This window comes from Cryptomeria japonica, chromosome 10 (assembly GCF_030272615.1).
Source record: "Cryptomeria japonica chromosome 10, Sugi_1.0, whole genome shotgun sequence".
Taxonomy (NCBI): domain Eukaryota; kingdom Viridiplantae; phylum Streptophyta; class Pinopsida; order Cupressales; family Cupressaceae; genus Cryptomeria; species Cryptomeria japonica.
In genome coordinates, this window is record NC_081414.1 from 42,581,440 (window position 1) to 42,595,500 (window position 14,061).

Consider the following 14,061-nt stretch of genomic DNA (forward strand, 5'->3'; position numbering starts at 1 on the left):
AACAACTAGCCGATAAAATTGGAGGAATAAATCGGCACTGGTGAAGGCTAAGATTTGGTTAGATCGATAAATTTGGCATTTAAGCGACAAAATAATTGGCAAAAGTCGGAAAATAAAATGGTTGGCCATCTGTTTTAGTCCCATTCGACTGTTCAAAATTTCAAACTAGGGGTGATAAAATATCGCCTTAATGACGATTACAGGTGAGGTGAATTACGATAAGATAAGATAACGACGATGGGGATGTGGGAACAGATTCCAAACCGCTTAGCTGGGCCTTTGGACATTTGTCCCATGTCAAGGCAAGGAATACCATCATTGAATAAGTGTTGCAAAGTGATTAGTTGTTTTAATATATAAAAGTAGATAATTGTTTATTTCTATATAGTTCGAAAGTGAGTGAAAAGAATTTGGAAATTGTTAACAATGATGTTTTTGGTCATGGTCTCGTGGACATCATTAAAACTCATTCATTCAATGTCATTTGTTTTGTTGATCTCTATGGATGATATAATGGAAGTTATGTTGACATCTAGGATTAAGTGTATATGTAAAATATATGATCACTAATTTATCTTGAGAGTCTAAACTTGACCTTGAGAAATGTAAAATTATATTATATTGTTTGTCTAATAGATCTTTGTTTGCACTACTTCTTTCTAATGATGGCCAGTGGTATCTAGAAATAAATTTGAAGAGTAATTGTTATGTCACAAAGAGGTGTGTTCTCCTAGGTCAACCCCCAAAATATATGATCATAAATTTGTCTTGAGAGTCTAAACTTGACCTAGAGCAATATAAAAATTATATTATATTGTTTGCCTAACATATCTTTGTTTGCACTACTCTTTTCTAATATTTGGAAGCTAGTGGTATTTAGAAATATCTTGGAAGAGTAAATGTTATGTCACAAGGAAGTGTGTTCTCCTAGGTTAACCTCCAAAATATATGATCATAAATTTGTCTTCTGTCTAAACTTGAACTTGAGCAATATAAAAAATTATATTATATTATTTGCCTAACATATTTTTATTTGCACTACTCTTTTCTAATTTGAAGGCTAGTGGTATTTAGGAATATTTTGGAAGCATTATCGTTATGTCATAAGGAGATGTGTTCTCCTAGCTCAACCCCCAAAAATATGTGTGAAAGATTCAGAGACATCAAGTGAGGGCCTTATAAAGATGTATGTAGATTTTGTTTACTCCTTTTAGTGCACCAAATATAGATGTTTATTGATTGCTCCTTGGATGCTTTAGGACGGATGCTTGAGGGATGAGAGTCGTGAAATGAATGCAATTGAATATCTATAGAATACTGCTTGAGGGATGAGAGTCGTGAAATTAATGCAATTGAATATCTATAGAATACTAACACATGACATCAAACTTCACAAAACATGTACTTCATTAGCTTAGGGCAAGAAACAAAGAAGGCTAGCTAGCCAAATTTAAACTTTTAAAAAGGCAAGGATGAAGTTTGCAATTGTGGGTGTAGACACCTATTTTGACCACTTTTGTCTGGTCTGTTTACTTTTAATTCATCTAATTCCTATCATCTATATGGATTAAATGATATTTGTTACATCCCTCTTTCATGAACTTTTTCATTTTTGCTCGATTTGTATAATTAGAGATACGATGATGTTAATTGAAGTTATTGAAAACACATGGTTGATGAGATTTATGGAATAAATTATATTAATTTAAGAAATTAATACTTTTTTATATGGATGCCTTGTATAGTAAAAAGATTATGTCTAACTGCCTTCGCGAGTCTAAATGGATAAAGGATATTTTATCACCCTTAGAGAAGGGAGGGGGAGTATCGTCAGGGAGAGCAACGCGGACATGAGAAGAGATCAAAGCTACCATCATTGTCAAGATCCTTGAGATAAGTAACCTTTTAAGGTGGTTACCAATTTGTCTTAAGAATCTAAACTCAACCTTGAGCAATGTAAAATTATATTGTATCATTTATTTATAGATCTTTGCTTGCACTATCCTTTTTAATATTTAGAGGATATTGGTATTTAGAAATATCTTGCAAGGGTTATTGATATGTCATAAGAAGATGTGTTCTCCTAGGTCAACCCTCACCAATATGTGTAAAAGATTCAAGACATCGGGCGAGGACCTTATAATGTTGTATGTAGATTTTTTGTACTCCTTTTAGTGCACCAAATATAGATGTTTCACTATTGATTGATCCTTTGATGCTTTAGGATGAGAGAGGATGCTTGAGGATGAGAGTCATGAAATGAATGCAATTGAATATCGATAAAATACTCACACATGACATCAAAATTCATAAAACGTGTACTTCATTAGCTTAGGACAAGAAAATGAAGGGGGCTAACTAGCCAAAATTTAATCTTTTAAAAGACAAAGATGAAGTTCACTATGGGTGTAGACACCTAAAATTGACCACTTTTGTTTAGTAAATTTACTTTAATTCGTCTAATTCCTATCATCTATATTGATTAAATGATATTTCATCATTAAATAGTATCCCTTAGTTTTTCTATTGTTACAAATTCTATCCTAAGGTAATCAATTAATATAATTATCTATTCCATTTATCGTATACCCTTCTTCCAATAAATTAAATAAATACTTTTATTTGTTTAATTTAACCTACTTATCCTATTTCCTCCTTGAAATTAATAAAGTTTATTTATTTCATTTATTTTTCTCTCTTGTAGTCTCATCCTTCATATTTGTCACTTGCACCTAATCTTCCCCCTAATCTAATATTAATCCTACCTAATTCTCTTCCTAAACATTGCACATTCCTAATCTTAATTCATAGAGGGTAAAGCATATGATCACAAATTTGTCTTGAGAGTCTAAACTTGACCCTGAGCAATGTAAAATTGTGCTTTATTGTTTGTCTAATAGATCTTTGTTTGCACTACTCCTTTCTAATATTTCAAGGCTAGTGGTATTTAGAAATATCTTGGAAGGGTAATTATTATGCCATAAGGAAATGTGTTTTCCTAGGTCAACCCCCAAAATATATAATCATAGATTTGTCTTGAGAGTCTAAACTTGGCCTTGAGCATTATAAAAATTATATAATACTATTCGCCTAACATATGTTTGTTTGCCCCATAATACTGGGTTACACTTTTTGGCCAAACTTGACACTGAAATTAACATTTTACATCAGATCTTTACTTTCTAAAACCTACAGCGTGTAAACCATTAAAATTTTGAAGATGATGTAAACTACTAATTTGTGAGATTTTTCATATAGATTCTAAATATATTTTTTTTAAATAACTAGAAATTAATCGTCCATATTTTTATGTAACTTTTAATAACTCAATATTTACAATAATCAACATTTTTTAGAAGTGACATTTATTTGGTAATGCATAACACTTTTTTGTAGCAAGAAGGAAATTCTAATTTTTGAAATATAAAATTATCACACCAATATCTAGTGAATGGATATTTTTTCATAATTTTTTGTTACATATATTTTTTTTAGTTAATTTTTGAAGATAGAGTAATTGTAATTTGGATAGAGGTGTATTTTGTAATGCATAACTTTTTTGTATGCATTTGAATTAACTTCTTTTTGTGTTGAAAGAGGATATCAATACCTAGGGAAAATAAAAAAATTTTACAATTTTTTCTCCATTTTTCAATTTTTCCACATGTGTGAAACACAATCCTTAATGTTCGATGAAAAACCTACATTCATAAGAAATAAAACATAAATATATTAATGAAATTAAATGTATTAAAAATTATACTATTTGGAAAGCTTATAATAAAGACTAAATACTTTTTTAAAAAAACTTCTAAATGAATTCATTTGACCCCCCAAAAGCTAATGTAAGAGTGATTTCCTATCAGCATTTTGATAGGTGCAAAAGAGACTCCATTGCAGGTATGATTTAGAAGTAGATAGGTTCTATCCAATAAATTTGGATCTAAGAGTCTTTGATCTAACTCTCCTTGATTAATTACTTCAAATGAGACATCTTAATGCTTAAATCATTATATTTTTTTAAAAATGTATAATTTCAGCAAAAATCAAGATGTACCAAAAAGTGTAACCCAATATTGTGGGATATAACTGCCACTACTCTTTTCTAATATTTGAAGGCTAGTGATATTTAGGAATATTTTGGAAGCATTATTGTTATGTCATAACGATATGTATTCTCCTAGGTTAACCCCAAAAAATATGTCTAAAAGATTTGGAGACATCAAGTGAGGACCTTATAATGATGTATGTAGATTTTTTGTACTCCTTTTAGGGCACCAATATAGAGGTTTCACTATTGAATGTTCCTTTGATACTTTAGGATAAGAGATGATGCTTGTGGGATGAGAGTCATGAAATGAATGCAATTAAATATTTTTAAATACTAGCACACGGTGTCAAAACTCACAAATCATGCACTTCATTAGCTTGGGACAAGAAAATTAAGGGGACTAGCTACCCAAAATTTAAATTTTTAAAAGGCAAGGATCAATTGCAACTGTGGGTGTAGATACCTAAAATTCACCACTTTCATTTGGTCAATTTACTTTTAATTCATCTAATTCCTATCATCTATATCAATTAAATGATATTTCATCATGTAATTAATATCCCTTACTTTTTTCTATTATTGCATATTCTATCCTAAGACAATTAAATAATTTAATTATATGTCCCATTTTATCTTATTCCATTCTTCCAATAAATTAAATATATACTTTGATTTATTTAATTTAGCCTACTTAACCTATTCCCCTCATGAAATAGATAAAAATTATGTATTTCATCCTTTTCTCTCTCTCCTAGTCCCATCCTCCATCTTTCCCACTTACATCTAATCTCACCCTCTAATCTAATATTAATCCTCTCTATTTCTCTTCCTAAACATGTGCACACTCCTAATCCTAATTAGGAGAGGGTCAACCCCCTTTCCACCTACCCTCCACCCACCATATCCCTTCTCTTATAAATCTTCTCCTTTCTAGAAGAAAGCCCCACATGGGCTTTCCTTCCAAAGACCACCCAAAGTAACTTCTAAGGAATTAAAAATTCATTTATTGTCTTTCATCCACATGTCTTGAGAATGCGGTCAGACAAGAAATGCCTAATGACAAGATATTTCTCATACTCCAAGGTACCTGTCTGTCACTCATTCATCCTCCATGTGCTACTTGGTGCAATCATATGCCTTGAGAGAACAAAATCTCTCTCCACCATTGATCTCCTCTCCCCTCATCCTAGCCATGCATTACATTCTCTCCTCATTCATGTTGGATAATAATAGGAAAATGGTATATCAACCTTGTATATACATAAGGTTACTAGTTTTAGTAAGTTTCCATTTAAGCACAGATTGGTCCCATTGCAAGATCATTGTCTATAATTTGAAGATATTAAAGTATATGTTTTTTACAATTGCAAATAAAACTTCCAAAGTCAATTTTGAGGGCCTTAGAGATTCTAAAATAGCCTGAAAGATCCTATAACTACCATAGCTATTTATAGCTTGATAGAGCACATCACGATCTTTTCGATGCTTCAAACGGTTTGTCAATCGGACATTCAGTTCAAAAGTTGGGTCTCATAAAATAGGAAAAATAAAATTTTGTTGAATATATAAATGAGTTGTAAAAGGTAGTTACACGTGTTGGTGTGTGTATTGACACATCATAGGTCATCTTTATTGTATATAAGATGGGTGCTACTCTTGGGTAGTTTTAGCCCATGGTTTTGTAATACCGTTTGACAATTTCATGTATTGTATTTCCTATATATTAGGTGTGTGAGATGGAGGTTATGTGTAAGAGTCTTATAGCTGTTGAGTCGCCCTGGATCTTCATTGTTGATACTCCTATAAGAAGCTTGTTCTGTAAGTATATTGTAATTTGTTTTTGATTTCTGGATAATAAATTGGGTGACTTTGGAGTGTGGGGTTTTTCTCGTGAAAGGGTTTTCCCTACGAGAATCATTATGTTGTGGTATGCATGTTATTTATGCTTATTTATATTAATTTTATGTAACTATTATAAAGATTTTTTTTTTTAAATTACATTACCTTCCTCTCAATATTAGTGTAGGAAGTTGTTTCACAGCCTTAACTTCCTTATAGAAATAGCCATTTTCATCTATCTTGCATCCAAATAAACTGAGCTTCATTATGTTCCCAAATTTTCATGACCATACATTGAATCTAGACAAGATAGGAAAATAATTACAAGAAAGAGGTTGACATACTTTATTTCCACTAAATCTCACAATGATTCGATCTTCTTTCAACCCAATTTGATTGTTGTTTGGATATTTGTGTTTTGTTTGATTTTATTTCTATGTCATTCATGTTTGAAGCACATTTTTTCTTGCACACATTCTAGCATGCCTAGTGGTGTCCACGTTACATATCAAACTAACCAAATTCCTTTTTTTAGTATTTTCACATACACGAGTGTCAAATAGGTGAATCTATCACTGTTTGGGAAAATGTGCATAGTTGTAATTTGACTTTTGTGTGTTGCAGTATTTAGGTGAATATAAATTGCACAAAGGTGAGCTTACATCATTTGGGTGCATACATCAACTGGTATATTGTTTGTATGCTTCCTCAATTCTAGGGTGAACCTAAAATTTTTAGGTAAATGTGTTGGAGTAGACTCTAAACTCATAAAGGCGAATATGACTTATCCTTGGATGAACATGTCAAGTATACAACAGATTACAAATTTAATCCATTCGGTCAAACTTCTTTTGATTTCAATACTAATCACCTAAAATGTCCTTGCATGGGATCATACTACTCGTTTGTGCAATTATCATTAGTTTAAGACCAATGGAATTAAACATCTAGTATTGTTTCTTGTAGAATTTAAGTCAAGGACATGTGTTTCCCATAATTAAAGTAGGCACACTTTGATTTTATAAAGGGTCAATTAACCTTGTTTGCTTTGTTTAGGATTACACATTGTTGTATGTTATCCCCTAGCACCATATGACAAGCCTAGGGATCAAAAATCATGCATCAATCTAAGTCTTATGGTGTTAATCCTAGGAGTGCTAGCCTATGTTTATGCTCTCTCCTTACACTTCGTTTAAGCCTAGAAATCATAAATACTTATGATATCCCTCATTTTAGGATATATTATTGGGGATTTTATCACCCTATGAGATGACCTTAACCACGTGAATGGATAAGGTATATACAAAGGGGGGGGAATGAATGTTGTACTTCAATCTAATTACATCATATCTAGAAAAGCTCTAATACTTGGGTGATACTAAGCCAAGAGTGCAAGGCTAGTTTGAATAGCTTCTCTAACATTCTTGATCCATGCTTATGATGAGCTAGTGTTCATGAATGTGCTTCAAGTACACTCTTGGTATTTAGAGGATGCATTACAGAACTTGTACTTGTAGACACCTAAAATCGATCATTGACATTTGGTCAATTTATCTTTGTTATTTGTTTACTCCCACTATCCTTATTAATTAAATTACTCACTATTAATTAATTAAGTGTCTTTATTCTTTTATTTCTTAGCCAATCTTCCTAGGTAATTAATTTAACTAGTTCATTATACCTTTAATGAAGGGTGCACAATATACTAAGAGGGGGGTGAATCGACATATGCTAATTTTAACTTAATTAAACATTAGTTGCCATTAAAAACTTCTCCAAACATAAGCACCAAATCATCAAAGAAACATTTACTAATATTTCCTTTAAGAGAAAACAATTAATCAATGCACAAGCACACATCCACATAATAAATACTAGATTTACGTGAAAACTCAGAATGGGAAAATCTACGGTGAGAATAGTTGCTTGGATATACTACCCAAATCTAGCCTCACAAAATAATGAATCATTTATAATATAAAGTAGGAACCAACCTACCATGAACACCAATCTCCAATTACATTTGCAGGCACCAGCCTACTAGAGAAAATGATTTTCTACTAAAATATCTAAGCATTAACTCAGTGGGTGAGACACCAATCCCACCAAAATGCAAATATATGAATTATGAACCTTCAAACTAAATACTCAACTTTCACTTGATATGATCAACCTTCAAAATTTTTGCTCACTTTGCATAAGATCTTCTAATGAAATTGCTTAATGATTGAAATGCATCTCACATAGCATCACCCTCATAACACATATTGAATAATTATATTGATAGCCATGCATACAACAACAAAGAATGAACCTAGATCAACTATATATATATATATATATATATGTGTGTGTGTGTACAATTACCATTACATTTATATGTGGGCCTATGAAAATTTTATTGATCTATAAGTTAGTCACGAGCATAAACCACCACTAATAGTGGTATTAGGCCAGGTCCAAAATCCCACATGCTACCCCAAAGAAAAATAACATGTTATGCATTACCCAATGTAGCCTTATCTTGTCCCAACAATCATCCACATGTTGTCTCTAGTGAGCACATGTTATAAACCTCTATCACATCAAACCAAAACAACTCAATTGATCAACTAGCATGGTGATCACTCTATCACTTCAAACTCTTTCTTCACAAAAGATTGACTCCAAAATCCAATAAAATAAGTGTAGACATACTCTCCTTCTAAACTACAGGTCATAGTACTCGAGATAGGCAAGATGTGGAGCATTACAAACTGCTAGTGTAAACAAATTGGTTGAGGAACATACCACAAATAATTTTCAATCACTCTCAACACCAAGAATTAACACAAGATGATATTATAGTCATATTACAATTGATATTATACTTCTAAAACTTCAAATACTTAGACATAGAAATTAATATAACCGTGGCTATTTAATTACACGTGGATTAGACCCCATGGAAAGCTCCTTACAATATGTCGACTCCTATCACATATTTGACACTTCTTTGACTTCAATCATAACATATGTTCAACACTTAACTCCTTTCATCTATTAAATTAAATAAATTCCCCAATTTATTTAATTTACTTCATTTTCCTCTATTTCCTCAGCATCGAATTAAAAATTTTAATTTTTAATTCCTCCCTCTCTCTCTCTCTCTCCAAATGTCACATCCTACAAAATTTCTCATTACCTCCTAATCGCACTCTTAATCTCACCTAACCACCCATGTAATCATTTGCACATTCATAATCCCTTGGATTAGGAAGGGGTAAAATCTTTTCCATAAATGGCCTCCCCACTTGCCCAATTATCCTTAAAGGCTTTCTTCTTTTGGGAAGGAAACCCACATGGGTCTTCTCCCAAAAGGACACATCAAGGTTCATCTAAAAATCATTTACTCCTTTTCTCCTCTGCACTTGGAGCAAACAAGAATACCTTTATGGGAGGATCTTGTACATACCCCAAGGTTACACTTCCCAACCACCAACTCTCTCACATCCTCTCCCATTTTGCCACTTGGAAACATCTCATACCTTAAGAGAACCAAATCAACCTCCACCCTTTATCTCCATGAATCAATCTCATCCCTCCATTGCATTCTTCCCTCATTCATACTATCACACTTAGTCATTTTCTCATATTTCATGTATTTTGAATCTAAGAGCACGTTATGCCACCAAAATTCCTAGTGAGCACACATCAAAACTTATTGTATATGATGAAATTTAGGAATTCAAATATTATAAAACCAAATAAAGATCCAACCACATAAAATCCTATTTCTACAATTAAATCCATCATACACCAATGAAGAACCTAAAAACATGCAAAACACAAAACATGAAAGATTATACCATTCACATGCTCATTAGGGTTTGATCCCCATTGTTTCCTATCTCCATTGATCTTGCTTGATATGGTTGCTCTCAGATTTATTAGTTTGCACAAGAGATCAACAAAGAATGGATTGTGGTTGTGTAGATGCTTGAGTGATTGATAGCTATGAAAGCTCGCATGAGCATTGATTGATTGAGTGATTAGGGTTATGATCACATTAGGGATTGATAAGGATAAAAAGATCCTCTTATATAGAGAGTACCCTAGAAAATGAAGGGCTAAGAGGTGGAGGATTAAATGGTCGGCTAGGATTAGAGGGTAGGTATAGAAAATAGGAAAATATTAGAGAGGTTGTTAAAGGTAAATTAAGAGATTAATGACAGGTGTCATGGAAGGAAAAAGATAAAGAATTAATTAAATAAATAGAGATTTATTTAATTAATAGAAGAAGTGGAACCAATTAAATAAATACAATATTTATTTAATTTAGAAAAAGGATAATTTAAATAAATAAAAAATATATTTATTTAAATGGGGAAAGGGTAGAAGAGGATAAGTGAATTAATTAAATAAATAAAAATCTATTAAAGATATTTGTTTTCCACAATCCATAATGGTGTAAGTATTACTGCTTCTAGATTAGATTGTGTGTGTTTATTTGCATCATTGTTTCGGATCACACTCTTTGTTTATTTTTCTATTCCATGAACTTTCTATCATCTTGATGATGGATCATAGAGTGTGATCCAAAAGGTTGATGCAAATAAACACACACAATCTAATCTAGAAGCAGTAATACTTATAAATAAAAATTTATTTAATTAATAGAAGGCTTAGGATGAAATAATTAATTTAAATATAAATATTTATTCAATTAGGCTAGGACAATTTTAGGTGTCTACACTTATCACATTGGGCAAATCTACACAACAAAGAGATCAACATACTTCATTTTTTATGTATTTTATTATGGTTCGATCTCTTTTTAGCCCAATCTTGATTGTTGATTTGATTTGTGCTTTTGAGTTATTTTTAATTTTAAATCAATTCATTTGAAAGCACTTTTCCTTGCACACATTTTGACACACTTGGTGGGACCCACATCACGGGTTCAATCTAACAAATTTGTTGGTTTTTAGTGCTTCTATGTTTTCAGGTTATGTTTCAAAAAATTCAACTTCAAAAGGGAAGATTTACATGTGCAATAGTGGATTTGTTGGTAAGATTTTTTACTCTGCGCTTTTTTTACAATTGAGTAGATTTACACTATGTAGGGGTAGAATTGTAGGTTTTCGCGTGGATTTGCCTAAACATCACCCATTTCCAAATTTGTGAATTCACTCCTCTTTTAGCAAATTTGATTTGCTAAATTTCCATGCGAATTTGTAACATATCATTCAAAAGTGGATTTGAAGATTCTAAGGTGGATTTTCCCTATCTATAGGAAGATTTACTAGGTAAAATACAAGTTTTTTTGCTTTTTTGTGTTTCTTATTTCACTTTTGATACTAATCTACTAACTTGTATTTTCATGTGATCAAACTAACCAATTTGCACAACTTTCCTTCAATTGTCTAAAAACAAGTCTAGAAGTTCTACCAATTTAATCTCTTGTAGGTTCACGATCAAAAGCAATATTCTTTCCACTAAATTAGACACACATTAAAGGGTCAATTAGTGAGTATTTTTCATGTTTAGGGTTAATGTGTTAACGTATACTCTACCCTATCATTCTCATATGAGCTTGGATATTAGAAATCTCACATTAATCTAAGTATTGTTGTTTTAATCCTAGGGGTGCTAGCTATTGAGATAAGGAGTTGTACACCATGTATAGTGTTTATAATGCATTACTTTATTATTATGTGTGTTGCACCTAGGGGAACCTAGATGGGCATGCATCACTAGGAGTGAACATTCTTGGAGCTACTTTATGTGTTGTATTGTAACAATTAGAATTATATTTAATATGGGTGTCATGTTGAAATACAACATTGTATTTATTTAATATTGGGGAAGGATATTTAATAAAGTGAAAATAGTACCCAATATTAAATGAGGTATCAATGGTACTGTGTTCACATGCTTTTGTGGAACATGGTTCACTTTATCACTAGTTGTATTTTTTGTGAGCTTTATTATATAAAAGCAAGTACATGTTAGTGTTTATGGTTGGCTGGTTGAGTGGGTTGTCATTATTGTGTCTTTCTAAGGAGTGCATATGTGAAGCATGGCATGGGATGTGTGAATTCATGTTTGGACACATGGAGAATGCATTGGAGGGCTTGATGTTTTAGGAGTATTCATTGTAACTCTATAAGTGCTTTGTATTGCTTTATGGTTGATTAATACATGGAGTATGAATTCTTTTAGAGGCAAGGTTTTTTACCTCAGGGGTAATGGGTATATCTTGAGTTATCTTGTGGCTTGTGTATTTTCTCATTTTATAATGGTGATTATGTAATCTTGTATGCATGTTTCTCTCTCATATGTTATGTAGGAAATCAATAAAATGTAACTAGTTATGAAGTTTTATTTCCTAACGCTATCTTGCACATATGCTCTATCCTTGCATTTTCGTATGAGCCTGTATATTGTAAACACCTAGTATTTCCTTCCCTTTAGGAGACATTCTTGGGGACTCCACTACCCCAAGGGATGACCACAATAATATGCACTAACAAGGTATGCAACGGGGTGAGAGCCAAAGTTTTATCACAATCTAGTCACATTGTAACTTTAGGGAAATCCTTAAACTTGGGTGATACTAAGATAGGGATACAGGGTTGGTCCAAATGGATTAACTGAAATTCTTGACCAATTATTGTGATGGGATAGTTATTATAGATGTGCCTCATGTACCCTCTTGGTATTTATAAGATGATATAGATTACTTGTACTAGCCTAGTTTAAGACCATTTGACTATTTGCCAATATGGTGCAAGGGATTCATCTCCTACCTTGAAGTTACTTATTATGTACTCCCTTGAGTAGAGATATGAATTCTTGGATAGGGATTTTCTATCCTTTGAAGGAGAGGGAAAATTTGAGCACTTGTGCCACTGGATCCTTATATATTAACTCATAATTATTATTGCAACTGCTTTTTTATTAGATTGTGTTAAAGAATGTCAAACCTCCTTGATGAAATGTTCCTAAATCAGGATTTCATGCTTTGAATAAGCTATTGAGAAACAAAAATATTATCCTTCAAAGATGATAAAGGTCACACCATTGTCATTATGAACAAGCAAGATTGTATCACAAAAATGCTTGACCTCATCTTAGATCCGCATAACTATTAAACCTTATCTTGCAACCTGTGCGCCAAAATTCTTAAGAGAGTCAATGTCATTGTGTCATGCTCATCCTTTGATTAAGATACCGAGAAGTGGCGTGCTCCTAATAGAGAAGTCACTCCCCATATTTATGGTGTTCCCAAAATCCATAAATCTGATGTTCCTTTGCATCCCATTGTCAACACCATTGGTTCCTTGACTAATCCTCTCACTTCTTTCCTAGACAAGTTATTGGCTCCTCTAGTAGGCAATTCAGACTCTTTTATCAAGAATTATAGTCATTTTGTCCATTTTTTTAAGGACAAAAGGTTAGAGAGAAATAACCTCTTGGTGAGTTTCAATGTTATCTCTCTCTTCACCAAGGTTCCTATTACAAACTCTATTGAGATAGTCAAGTGAAAATCTAATGATGAGGTGGCCACCTTAGTTGAGTTATGTTTAAGATCAACTTTTTTCTCTTTCCAAGATATTATATATGAGCAATTTGATGATGTGGTCATGGGTTCTCCCTTGTCTACTATTGTTGTCAATATTTACATGAAGCATTTTGAGGAAGTTGCTTTGTAGTCCTTTCCTCTTAAGCCAAAGTGGTGGAAACAATATGTAGATGACACCAACATTATTGAGTATAATAACAACTCCATTTCCTTGACAGCTTGCTCCTTAGAACATATGATGATTCCCTTAGCCATTGAGTGTTTCGTAAGGCTGACCACACTCATATCTACCTCCACTCTTCATCCCATCATCACCCTTGCCAAAAATTGGGGATCCTTAAAACCCTGACCTTGAAAGCCCTTCAAATTTGTGATGAGGATTACATAGAACAAGAGCTTTCCCATATCTGCCTTGTCTTCAATTTGAATGGATACTCTAGTAAGAAAATCTTTAGGGTTTTCAACCAAGCTAAGGACTATTCTTTTCTATTGCTAGGGTTGACCCTCCCTCAGACCCCCCAAGTGCTTCCCTTCCCCATATTGAAGGCATATTAGAGAAAATCGCCAAAATCCTTCTTAAAAAGGACTTTGTTTTTCTTTCAAG